Source organism: Panthera leo, chromosome A1 (assembly GCF_018350215.1).
Source record: "Panthera leo isolate Ple1 chromosome A1, P.leo_Ple1_pat1.1, whole genome shotgun sequence".
Lineage (NCBI taxonomy): Eukaryota > Metazoa > Chordata > Mammalia > Carnivora > Felidae > Panthera > Panthera leo.
Genome location: NC_056679.1, coordinates 83744578 through 83758732, shown reverse-complemented (window position 1 = coordinate 83758732; position 14155 = coordinate 83744578). Strand labels below are relative to the sequence as shown.

General features: G+C 32.1%; 1 pseudogene; it reads right to left on the bottom strand.

The window, feature by feature from the left end:
* Positions 1-12736: 12736 nt before the first annotated feature.
* LOC122199688 lies at positions 12737-13632 on the bottom strand (annotated as a pseudogene).
* Positions 13633-14155: the final 523 nt, after the last annotated feature.

Genomic DNA, 14155 nt, shown 5'->3' with positions numbered 1-14155 from the left:
GATAAATGTTTACTGCAAGGAATACAAGAAGTGACAAATGGCTGTGATTGTGTTATAGAAACATCAAGCACTTCCTTCCCTAAGTCACCACTTCTACCAAATTGCCTAAGCAAGAGGCAATTGTTTCTCTGGTCATAATTTCATTTTTAGACTGGATATATTAAAGCATTGTTTTATCTTGATATGATTATTTTATGTTAGATGAATTATTTTCTTTTTAAAATTTATTTATATAAATTCAAGTTTGTTGTTAATGAAGAATGTGTGGTTCACAGACATAGTAAGTTACATGTTAAAAATATGAGAGTTTTCTCAGGGCACCTGGGTGGCTCAGTCAGTTAAGCATCCGACTTCAGCTCAGGTCAGGATCTCACAGTTTGTGGGTTCCAGCCTGGCGTCAGGCTCTGTGCTGACAGCTCAGAGCCTGGAGCCTGTTTCGGATTCTGTGTCTCCCTCTCTCTCTGCCCCTCCCCTGCTCAGTCTCTGTCTCTGTCTCAAAAATAAATAAACATTAAAAAAATAAAAATATGAGAACTTTCTCAAGTCATATAATGAGGTTAGAGAAACTAGTCAGCTTATATGCGTAGTGTAGATTATCCATTCATAAAAACTTTATGATCATGGAAGACATAAATTTCTGAGAAGTCAATGAGATTTTATTTATGGTTCTTTTTTGTTTTCCATGAAATTTTGCATAAAATTTCTATCAAAGTGTAGAGAAAATCATGTATTGATGGAAATGAGACAAGATTAATCACATGTCAGGTAAACAGAAGAGATTGAAAAATCAGCAATCTGATGTCCATTATGTAATATTTATTCTAACAATGGTGGGTTGTAGTGTAAATAGTTCCTCATAAATATACCGTTTCCTCACTCATCTCTAAAAGTGACATGTGTCCACAAGGCAGTCAAGTATTGATCTCAAGATAAAGATACAGGATAAAGGAGAGTACAAAGGCAAAGGCATATCTGGTACAGGTTACTTCAGCTGTGTGATTTTAGGCAATTAATTCCTGCAATCTTTATTTTACAGTATATTAACCTGAATATTTATAATATCTATATTACAGTGTGTTATTAAAATCAAATTAGATCATATTTTTAAAGTGTGAATATTATCTGGAGTGAAGTTTATATGATATATATATTTTAAAATAAATATATACTACTAAAAGTAAGAGAGACCACACTTACTTACCTCCACACTATTCTAGCTTACATAAAATTAATCTCTTCCATGTCCTTAGCAAAACCTTTTAAGATTTCTTTGGCTATGCAATAGCATACATATAATTCTTTATTTTCACATTCATTTTTTCCCTTCTTTATCCCCTCTCCAAAAGACAAGAAATTCTTTACTTTCTTTCTTCCCTAACACTCCCTGGACAGATTATGAATATTCATTTTCTTCACCACTTTGGGTCCTTCTAAACTCTTTATCTCTGTAGCATTCAACAATTCAGTGTATATAATATTTCAATCATAACTCAGGTATTTAATACATCCTAAATTTCTGACCAGTTATAAATTCTCTTAGCATTCTTCCTTATATTTATAATACTTGTCAAGAAACTCAACCCACATTGTGTAAATAAGCGTAGCTCATGCTATTTAAATTTTCAAGTATTTTTACTTTTTCACTCCTCTTACACACAATTGTTTATTAAATATTTCTAACACAATCTTTTATCCTTATTCAAACTGCGATTCAAAAGTGATTATGCATGCTACAGAAAAAACTTCAAACATTACTACTGAAATATAACATGAGTTTTCAAGCCTCTGATTAAAATTTATTGGCCAACAGAAAATTAAAACATCACTTGGTTTACTATCATTTCTGTGCTTCTAAAAAGCAATATATCCTTTCTACTTCAAGTTTGCTCATGTTGTTATACCTGGTGAAAGTCTCTCTCTTTATGTTTTGAAACATAAATATTAGTACCTATGGAACATTCAGCATATATCTAGTCATTTCCTGACAATTTGCCACTTTCCCCTTTAATAGGTAATCTTTCAATCAATTGTGCATCCTGGAATAATACCCAAAACAACAGATTCATCAGTATTCCCAATTTGGACATTAAATGCATAAATAAAAATTCTATAAATTTGGAAAGTGGAAGTGCCTTGAAAGCTGCACAGGCTGAAGAACTCCATGGGCCAGATTTTTCTTTGGCCTGCATTTGTCTTCTTGTCTATCTTTCTGCTTAATCAAGACCGTATAATGCTATCTAGACTGAATACAGCTTACATAGGTGGCATTATCTAGGGAAGTAAATATCCTTGACATTCTGCAGTTCACTCTATGTACAAACTTCCAAATCAAATTTCTATGGAGTAATTTATAAAAATAAATTGCTTAAGGGGTGTTGTAATGATGTTTCACTATGCTTTCTTTGTCTCTGTTATTTAAAAGTGACAGGACCTGACTCTATATTTAGATCTTATTTTGCTCATGGCTGCTTTTTACAATCTCTGTGTTAACAACAAACTCCATCACATTTTAAATCTATTCCCCTTCACATTATGTCATTATGTGAAAACAATCCATGAATTTTAGCCCATAAAAGGAACAAATGGAAGAATTGCAATGGAGATAGTTAGAACTGTTCAAAACTAACTGGCTTCTATAAAAGTCAGTTAGAAGAATCTTTAATAATTTGAGATGAGAAACAGTTTTAAGTTGTCCATTTTCAGTAGATAAATGTAAAATTTACTTTGTAGTAGGTAAGGAGGTTCTGCCTATATATTCCTGTAATTTTTTTTTATGTTTCTTATTTCTTCAATGTGGGCATACATAGAATGATATATTGTTATATTATATTAATTATATATTATTTTATGTTATGTTATGTTATGTTACGTTATTGCACGATCTTTTATTTTGGCAAACCGATCTCACAAAGTCTCATTTCCTTTACTGCCCTAGGAGAGGAAGCTATAGTAAACAACGTTTCACATTGGTGGTCAAGACACTTATTTCTGAATACTGTCAGCTCAAGCTCCTCCACATCATCTCTCTGAAGCAATGTCTTAGTTAAAATGTGTTATTTTATATTAATAAGTGCATTTAGTTATAGCTATAATAACATGAGGAATTTATATAAGCATTACAGCTATAAAGTTAACAACATAATGTACATTAATCCATTGCTTCATCAAATTTTATCCACATAATTTCTCAACAAATCCCTCAGTGTGGAATTAATAGACTTTGTCTATACATACTTAAAAAATAGACTATGACACAACTTTAGCTAAATATAATTTATGTTTTTATTAATTATGCTCACCAGCTTCAACAAATGTATTTTGAAGAAAGAGAATTTTAAAAATTGTTATAGGAAGAGGAGAGGAAAAAAGTCAAGTTGACTAAACAAAGACAGTTGACATGCAGTGGAATGTTGAAAGACCTTGTGTGTTTTGAATGAAAAAATGAGTTGGAAAGAAATTTGAGGGGGATAGTGAATGAGGGAGAGAAAATTGAGAAAAGGAGAGTTTAGTTGAATACATATTAGGATAACTGAGCATTCATCTCTGCTCTATATATGCTGCATAATTTCAATGGAGAAGTCATGCTCTCCCTCCTAATAAAGGCACAAAAAATAAATAGTATGTTAAGACAAAATGGTATGCAAAAAATGTCCTTATGGAAACTTAGGAATTATTCACCTAAATCCATCCTCTGTTTACCTATAAAATTTTCAAGTTACATTTCTCAAAAGTGAGTTGTGATACCTTTTGGAAAGGCTTATCAGTATTTCTAAAAAGCCCATCTATTTGCATCATATCTAAATAGTACAGATAAAACTAAGTTTCTATTTTTCACTTTACCCAACACTCTAATTTTGGATTTTCCCAAAGAATAAGTGGATTGTATCACTCCTCTTATAAGTTCAATTCTCAAATGGCTCAAATTAGCTGCAGAGCATATTTCACCATCTTGCTGACCTTGATTTGAGACACTGAAGAAAGTCATTGAAGCCACTATTTTAAAATATTTCTTCTCCATTTTCCAAAACAAACTCTATGTATTGCTACTTCCAGATCCCAAAGATACAACTGAGATAAGTAGGAGCTTAAGTCTCCTTTTAGGAGGTGTCTCTTACTTGATGTCTGCTGTTCCACAATCTTTCACATTTGTAAATCACACCTCCTTTCAAATTCCAAAACAGGACTATCTTTCTTCATGCCTCCTTCTTCATTCCTTAGCTAGCAAGATCTGCATATAAAAAACTTTCAGAAGATGTGTGGTGTCTACCTCTGTTCTATGTAAAGGCAATATTATGGACCTTCAGATCAGACAGTTTACTGAGTTTATAGTCTTGATCTACCACCAACTCCTATGTCAACAGACAGGTTAGCTAATGTCTCTGAGATTTTATTTTAATTCCCTCCATTCCTCTAAGGATTGTTAAAAAGTAGAATAGGTTAATTCTTTAAATACATGTATCGCAACATGAATTCATCAGATGAGCATTACTATCATTACTTACATCCAAATCACATCTCCCCACCCTAATTTGCAATAACCTTAATTTATTCCTCTTGATTATTTTTGAAAATAATCTATTTTTCTTACTAGATTATTGGTTCCTGATTGGTAAGCTATATGCTTATTTTATATGTGTTTAGTTCAACTAAAGAAAATTGCACAAAAATGAAGCCTATATGATCCTCACAGTGATTGGAAACAAGAACAAATAGACTAGATCCACTGGAGAATCTTGCAATGATTCTGAATTTAGCATTTATAACACTGTTCTAAATAATGCCTTTTATTTAATATCTTCACAGGTATTATTTAATTTAACCTTCAAAAAGATCTGTGACAAATATAAGAAATGCATTTATTTTACAGAGACTATAAAGGGGTAAGTTAGAGATCAACATGAAAAAGTGGTCCGTACTTAAAGAACTTCAATATATCAAAATTTCTAATACATATAGCTTTTGAATAAAATTCTATTCCCTTTGATTGAACATCATAATGCTTTAGATATTTTGGAATGTACAGTCTCATTCAAACTTACCTTCCAGGTGTTATCAAGAATGATACTATTTACAGAGTAACTGAAATCCTTTAACTTTCCAGAGAAAATATATGTAACACAATTTTAGTAAGTCATCTGTGATTTAATTTCATAATCCATCCAGGGAATTCAGTCCCTGTTCTTCAATTATAATAATTTATTTTAGCACCCATTTTCTCTCTTAGGACTTCATACATAATTAGTTTTCCACCTGAAAATAAGAAAAATAGTTTAGACATTGTTTAATTATGAATAACTGTTTTTGAACATGTGACTTCATATGTGACAGAAAAACGAAACAAATTCTAAACTGTTTGAATGATTTCCTAAATCCAGGTCAAATTAAAATTTGCTTAGTATTAATAGCCATTAACTTCTACTTTATATGCAAATATAAATAAACTAGCTATCAGCAGATGAATATTTATGTAAAAAAATATCAAGGAATTCACAATATAAAAAGATGTAAAATGTGACAATATGTACCTAAAATGTAAGGAAGAGTAAAGAATGGGTTCAAACTTAAATGACCAAGAATTAAATAAAGACTGCTATATGCAAAAGAGGTAATATGGTAATAGTGACTATATACAAATACTCACTAATAAATATGCAAAGAATAAAGTATATCACTAAATAAAATCAGCAAAACATGAAAAGGGGAATGACAAGAAAGGATCATAAAAAATCGTCAGCAACAACCACAAAACAAATAATAAGAAGCCAGTAAACATATATCATTAATAATTACTTTGAATATAAATAAGCTAGATGCTCCAATCAAAAGATATAAGGTGACAGAATGGATTGATAAGAAAAAAAGTTCCATGTCATGCTGCTGACAAGGGACTCATTTTAGACCTAAATATGTTATCATTACCTGTTCTAGTTCTGCAAAATATGTGTGTGTGTGTGTGTGTGTGTGTGTGTGTGTGTGTATGTATATGTGTGTGTGTATATATATATATATATATATATATATATATATATATATGCTATTGGTATTTCAACAGGAATTACAATAAATCTTTATATTGCATTAGATAATATAAACATGGTAATGATATTTGTTCTTCCAGTCCAGAAACATCGCATATTCTGTCCTTTATTCCTGTCGTCTTCAACTTCCTTCATCATTGGTTTGTAGATTTCAGAGTACAGCCCTTTCACCTCATTTGTTAAGTCTATTTCTAGATATTTTATTATTTTGGTGAAATTCTAAATAGGCAGTTTCTTAAATTCCTTTTCTACTACTTCATGATAGTGTATATAAATGATAAATCTGTATATTGATTTTGTATACTGAAAATCTAATAAATTCATTTATCAGCTATAGTAGTTTGTGGGTGGAGTCTTTGGGTTTTCTATATATAGTATCATGTAATCTGCAAATAGTGAAAGTTATACTTCCTCTTTACAAATTTCTCTTTGTGGGGGTGCCTGGGTGGCTCAGCCAGTTGGGCGTCCGACTTGGGCTCAGGTCATGATCTCACGGTTTGTGAGTTCAAACCCCGCGTTGGGCTCTGTGCTGACAGCTCGGAGCCTGGAGTCTGCTTTGGATTCTGTGTGTGTCTCTCTCTGTGCCTCCCCTGCTCATGCTCTGTCTCTCTCTTTCAATAATGAATAAACGACAAAAAATTTTTGAATAAAAAACCACATTTCTCTTTGTGTTTTTCTTGTCTGCCTATGTAGCTACAATATTCAGTAGTTATGTTGAATAAAATCAGTGATAATGCACATCCTTGTCTTCATCCTGACCATAGAGAAAAGCTCTCAGTATTTCATATTGAGTATGATGTTATCTCAGGGTTTATAATACATGGCCTTTATTATGTTCAAGTATGTTTCTTCTAAACCTAATTTGTTGAAGGTTTCTATCATGAATGAAGTTTTACTTTCTCAAATGGATTTTTTTACTCTATTTAAATGATCACATGGTTCTTATCCTTTCTGTTATTGATATGATGTATCATGTTGATTGATTGGGAATTTTGAACTACCCTTACAACTCAGTAAAAAAAAAATATCCCACTTGATCATGGTGAATGGTTTTTAAATGTATTGTTATACTTGGTTTGCAAGTATTTTTGAAGGCTTTTGGATCTATGTTTGTCCAAGATGTTGGCCTGTAGTATTCTTTTCTAGCCATGTCTTTATATGTTTATGGTATCAGGGTAATGCTTGCTTCAAAGAATGAATTTGAAAGTTTGCCTTCTTGCCTTCTTTGTCTGTGTTTTGGAATAGTTTGAGAACAATAGGTACTAATTATTTTTGAAATGTTTGGTAGTATTCGCCTTTAAAGTCATCTGGCTCTGGACTTCTGTTTGTTGGGAATTTTTTGATTACTAATTCAATGTCTTTGATGGTTATCAGCCTGTTCAAATTTTCTATTTATTCCTGTATCGCTTTGGTCGTTTGTATGTTTCCAGGAATTCATCCACTTCTTCTAGGTTGTCCTATTTGTTGGCGTATGATTTTTCATAATATTTTCTTATATCTTATAAGTGATGAATCACTGGGTTCTACTCCTGAAACCAATACTACACAGTATGTTAACTAACTTGAATGTAAATAAATAAATTACAAAAAATAGATTGAATGTGGAGAAATTGGAGCCCTCATGCATTGATAGCAGAGAATGTAAAATGGTGCAAAACCGTTGGAAAACATTTGGCAGTTCTTTGAAAATTTAAACACAGTGGTGTGCCTGAATGTCCCAGTCATTTGAGCACCCAACTCTTGATTTCAGCTCAGGTCATAATCTCATGGTTCATGTGGTTAAGCCCCATGTCATGGGATTCTTTCTCTCCCTCTCTCTCTGCCCCTTTGCCACTCGAATGCATTCTCTCTCTCTCTGTCTCTCTCTCTCTATCTGTCTCTCTCTCAAAATAAATAAATAAACTAAAAAAAAAAGGTTAAACACAGAATTACTATATGATGTAGTGATTGCACTCTTAGGTATTTAACCTGAGAAAAATTTAAATGTATGCTCCCACAAAAAAATGTGTAAAAATATTCCAAGCAGCATTATTCATAATAGTCAAAAAGTTAAAATAACCTAAATGCACATCAACTGATGAAATAAATAAAATGTGATATTCTCTAACATCCAATATTATTCACCAATAAAAAGAAATTAAGTACTAATACATACTACAAATTGGGATGAAATTTTAAAACGTTATGCTAAGTGAAGGAAACCAGTCACAAAAAGCCACATACTGTATGATTCCATTCATATAAAATGTGCCAAATAGGCAAATTTATAGAGCTTTAAAGTAGACTTGTCATTGCTCAAGATGTTGTAGGTGCAGGTAGAGAATTAGAATTGACTGGTAATGTGTATGGGGTTTATTTTAGTGGGGATGGAAATATTTTAAAGTTAAATTGTGGTGATGGTTGAACACACTGCAAATTTGCTAAAATTAAAAAATATATATATTGAATTGTACACTTTAAACAGGTGAATTTATGGTATGTGAAGTACATCATAAGAAATCTGTTCTTAAAAGAAAAGAAGAATGATGTGGAGAAATATAAACCCTCAAGGGATTTATACTGCATACTGCTATAACCATTGTGGAAAACAGTATGGAATTTCCTCAAAAATTAGAAATAGGACTACCATATGATTCAGTGTTTCCAACTGGTATTTATCCAAAGAAAATAACACTTATTCAAAAAGATATATGCATTCCTATGTTTATTGCAGTATTGTTTACAATAGTCCATATATAGAAGGAACCCAAGTGTCCATCATTAGAAGAACAAATAAGATATATATAAACTTTTCTTTTTTACTCATCCATAAAAAATAATGAAATGTTACCATTGGCAACAACATGGATGTAACTAGAGAGTACAATGCTAAGTGAAATACATCAGTCAGAGAAAGGCAAATACCATATGATTTCAATCATGTGTGGAATTTAAGAAACAAAACAAACCAACAAAGGAGAAAAAAAGAGACAAATTGAATCCAAAACCAAAACTGAAACTCAACAAAACAAAACAGAAGAAAACAAAAACCCAAGCTCTTAATTATCCAGAACAAAAAGATGTTTACCAGACTGGAGGTGGGTTAGGTAATGGGTGAAATAGGTGAAAGTGATTAAGAATACACTTATCATGATGAACACTGAGTAATATGCAGAATTGTGAATCACTATATTTTACACTTGAAAGTAATATAACACTGTATGTTAAATCTACTGGAATTAAAATTCAAAAAAAAAACCACTTACTAGGGGGATATAAGAATGGACTCAATCTCAAAAACAGATATTGTGAACTTCAAGATAGGTTACTTAAAATTGTTCATACTAAACAGAAAAAAAGATAAGTAAATTAAGAAAAAGTTCAGAACTTAAAGGACTTCTTGGACTTTCATCAAGAACATCATTTTGGAGCATCTGGGTGGCTCAGTTGGATGGGCGTCCAACTTCAACTCAGGTCATGATCTCACTGTTCGTGGGTTTGAGCCCCACGTCAGGCTCTGTGCTGAGCTCAGAGCCTGGATCCTGCTTCCCATTCTGTGTATCCCTCTCTCTGCCCCTCTCTTGCTCATTCTCTCTCTCTCTCTCAAAAATAAATACACATTAAAAAAAGAATATCATTTTACACTTACAGAAGTCTCCGAAGGATAAGAGAATGCAAAATATATTCATTTGCATTTCCCTGATGATGAGTGATGTTGAGCATCTTTTCATGTGTATATTGGCCATTTGTATGTCTTCATTTGAAAAGTATCGATTTAGGTACATTTTCTATATTTTAATTGACTTATTTGTTGTTTTAGCTATGAAGTTGCATAGCATTTTTTATACAGATTTTATAGCGAGCCCTTATAAGGCACAGAATTTGTAAATATTTTGTACAATTTCATAGGTTGCCTCTTTATCTTGTTGCTTGTTGTCCAGAAGCTTTTGAATTTGATATAGTTCAACACGTCTGTTTTTGCTTATATTGCCTCTGATTTTGGTGTGAAATCAATATATATTTGCAAAGAATGTCAATAAAGTTTTTCCTTATATTGACGTCTACAATATGTAAACTTTCATATTTTTTTGTTTTTGTTAAATGTGTATTTCTTTTATTTTTGGTATGATGTAAGATAAGGATCTTATTTATTTATTTATTTATTTATTTATTTATTTATTTTTGCGCATGGCTGTCCAGTTTTCCCAGCATCAATTATTGAAGAAACTTTTTTTCTCATTGTGTATTCTTGGTGTCTTTGTTGAAGATTAATTGAACACACATACTTGGGCTTATTTCTGGTCTCTATTGCATTCTGTAGGAAGTGATTACATTGAATCTGAAGATCATTTTGGGTAGCGTAGCCATTTTAACAAAGGTATTCTTCCAATTCATATACACAGGTTATCTTTCCATTTCCGTGTGTTTCCATTTCCAATTCATTTCATTAGTGTTACAGTGTAAGTGCAAAGGTCTTTTACCACCATGGTAAAATTTATTTCTAAGTGTTTAATTCTTTTTTGATTGATATTGTAAATGGGATTGTTCCTTCAATGTTAATATATGTTGATTTACATACTTAAAATAATTCATTTTTTCCTTCTACCAAAATTATTTTAAAGTTTACTTATATATTTTTAGTAATCTCTACGCCCAATGTGGGGCTTCAACTCACAAGCCTGAGATCAAGACTCACACTCTCTTCTGACCGAGCCAGCCAGGTGGCCCCTCATTGTATCAGTAATTTTAATGGAGTCTTTAGTTTTTTCTACATATGGTCATCCAGTCTGCCAATAGGGATATTTTACATTCTTTTAAAATTAGCTAACCTTTAAATTTTTTTTCTATTTCTTAATATTCTAGCTAGGGCTTTCAGTACTCAGTTAAATAGAGGAGAAGCAGAGGACATTCTGGTCTTGTTCTTTGTTTTAGAGGGAAAACTTTCGGCCTAACACCAGTGAGTATGATGTTAGCCATGGGGTTGTCATAAATAGCCTTTCTTATGTTGAGTTAGCTGCCTTCCCTCTAAACCCACTTTGCTGAGAGTTTTTACTCATAAAAGGATGCTGAATTTTGTCATAGTTTTTTTTTTCTCTGCATCTATTGAGAGGACTGCATTATTTTTTTTTAATTTTTTATTCTGTTTATATGATGCATTAGATTAATTAATTCATGTATCTTGAACCACACTTGCATCTCAGAAATAAGTCCTACTTGGTCGTGTGTAATAATAATTGAAAATAATAATTGTAATGTGCTGTTGAATTCAGCTCGCTAATAGTTCCTGAGGAATTTTACATCTGTGGTCATCATGAAATGTTGGCCTGTAATTTTTATTTTCTTTTAGAGTTCCCTCTCTTTGGTATCATATTAACACTTTTCTCATTAAAAAGTTTGGAAGCATTCCCTGTTCATCATTTTTTAAGAATAGTTTGAGAAGTATACTTATTAATTCTTCATTAAATGTTTGGTAGAATTCACTAGTGATGGCATCTGCTCCTGGAATTTCCGTGTGGTGTGGTTTTGGTTATTGATTCAATTCTTTACTTGTTAATGACCTGCCTCAATTTTCCATGTCTTCATAATTCTGTATTTTAGGTGGTATATTTACAGAAATGTATCATTTTCTCCTAAGTTAGTTAATTCCTAGACAAATAGTTTTTCATAGATGCTTCTTAAAATCATTTGTCATTCTGTGGCATAAGTTGCAATATCTCTTTCACTGATAATTTCATTAATTTTAGTCCTTTCTTTTTTTAGTTTAACTAAAGATTTGCCAATTTCGTTTATCTTCTCAAAAAATGGTTCTTTATTACATTGATTATTGATTTGGTTTTAATAGTCTCTGTTTAATTTTTATCTACTATCTTGTTTATTATTATCTACTTCTGTTAAATTTGGGCTTTATTAATTATTATTTTTAAGTTATTTTAATCAGTTAATTTAAGATCTTTTTTTAAAATGTTGATATGCATCACTATAAACTTTTTACTTAGAATTATTTTTGTCACATTTTATAAATTTTTCTATGTTATATTTCCATTTTTATTTTTTGCAAAATATTTATTTCCCTTTTAATAAATTTTGACTCATTGTTTGTTCAGGAGTATGCACATACATATACAATGGAATATTACTCAGCCATCAAAATGATGAAATCTTGCCATTTGCAATAATGTGGATGAAGCTAGAGTGTATATGATAAGTGAAATAAGTCAGAGAAAAACAAATACCATACAATTTCACTAATATGTGTAATTTAAAATATGAAATAAATGAACATAGGGGAAAATGATTGAAGCGAACCATAAAACAGACTCTTAAGTATAGAGAAAAAACAGTATTCTTAGAGGGGCGTTGGCCACTGGGATGGTTTAAATTAGTGAGGAGTATGAAGGAAGGTACTTGTTCTTTTGAGTCCTGGGTGTTATATATAAGTAATGAATCACTACATTCTGAAACCAATATTACACTATATTTTTACTTACTGGAATTCAAATATAAACTAGAAACAAAAAATTTAAAAAATAATAAAAAATCAAATATTTGAAGAAGAAAAACAGCAGAGTTTTTCATTTTCTAAATCTTATGTTTTCCCTATAAATGTACAAAGATCAGTAAACATTAGTTATTTAATTGTATTGGTTAAATGCATAAAGTTAAGCATAAGGCAAAGAATAAAGGGAAATAAAACTTAAGTATAAATATTATCAATCTATTTACTCTCTAGACTCTGCCTCCCCTATGAAAGCTTTGGGCACTTCATTGCTGCAGAGGATCTAGATGAGGGGATTCAGCATGGGAGTAAGAATGGTGTAGAAGACAGACACCATTTTGCCCTGGGTGGGAGAATAATCTTAAGCGGTCCTCATGTATATGAACAAACCTGCTCCATACTACTTTCCCATCACCATGAAGTGAGAGGAACTGGTGGTAAAAGATTTCCATTGGACCTCTCTAGACCCCATTTGAATGACAGCCACAATAATATTAACATAGGAAGCAATGATTATTGCTACTGGGGAAATAAGAATAATAACATAGAATATAAATATCAACCATTAAATAACAATATGCTGGTGCATGAGAGAGTGAGAAGGGCAGGGACATCACAGAAAAAGTGGGGTATTTCCTGGCACCACAAGATGAGAAAGACAATGCAACTACAGCTTCAATTAGACCATCAAGCGAGCCAAGAATGTATGAAGAAGCTGCCGTGAGATCTTAATAGGTGGCAAATGGCAACATAATGGTCTCAGGCCATTGAAGCCAACAGGAAACATTCTGCTCCAGGCAGAGACATATATAAGAATATCTGGGCTCCACAACCAGCCAGAGAGATGGACTTCCTGCCAGACAAGTAGTTGAAAGCCATCTTGGGTACAGTGGTGCAGATGAGCATGAGGTCTATGAGGGAGAGTTGGCTGAGGAGGAAGTACATGGGGGTGTGGAGCTGGTTGTCCAGGCAGATGAGGAGAACGATAGCAGTGTTTCCCATGAAGGCCACTGTGAAGATGCCCAAGACCAGTGAGAAAAGGAAGATGCAAGCGGGGCTGTCATTGAAGATTCCCACCTGGTTAAAGTCTGAGTTAGAGTTCTGATTCTCCCATGCCATGATAAATGTTTACTGCAAGGAATACAAGAGGTGACAAATGGCTGTGATTGTGTTATAGAAACATCAAGCACTTCCTTCCCTAAGTCACCACTTCTACCAAATTGCCTAAGCAAGGGACAATTGTTTCTGTAGTCAGGTGTTTTTTTTTTTTTTTTTCATTTTTAGACTAGGTATATTGAAGTATACTTTTAGCTTGATATGATTTTTATTTTTTTTATTTTTTTATTTTATTTTATTTTATTTTATTTTATTTATTTATTTAATATATGAAATTTATTGTCAAATTGGTTTCCATACAACACCCAGTGCTCATCCCAAAAGATACCCTCCTCAATACACATCACACACCCTCCCTCCCTCTGTTTTGACAGAATCTCCTTAGTGTCCCTCTTCTTTGCATTCAGCTCTAACAATTGACACATACACGTTTTTGGAATGTCATTTTCCTGGCCAAAAACACAATTTAATTGTTTGTTTGTTTGTTTGTTTATTATTTCAATTCTTTAATTTATTTTTTTATTTT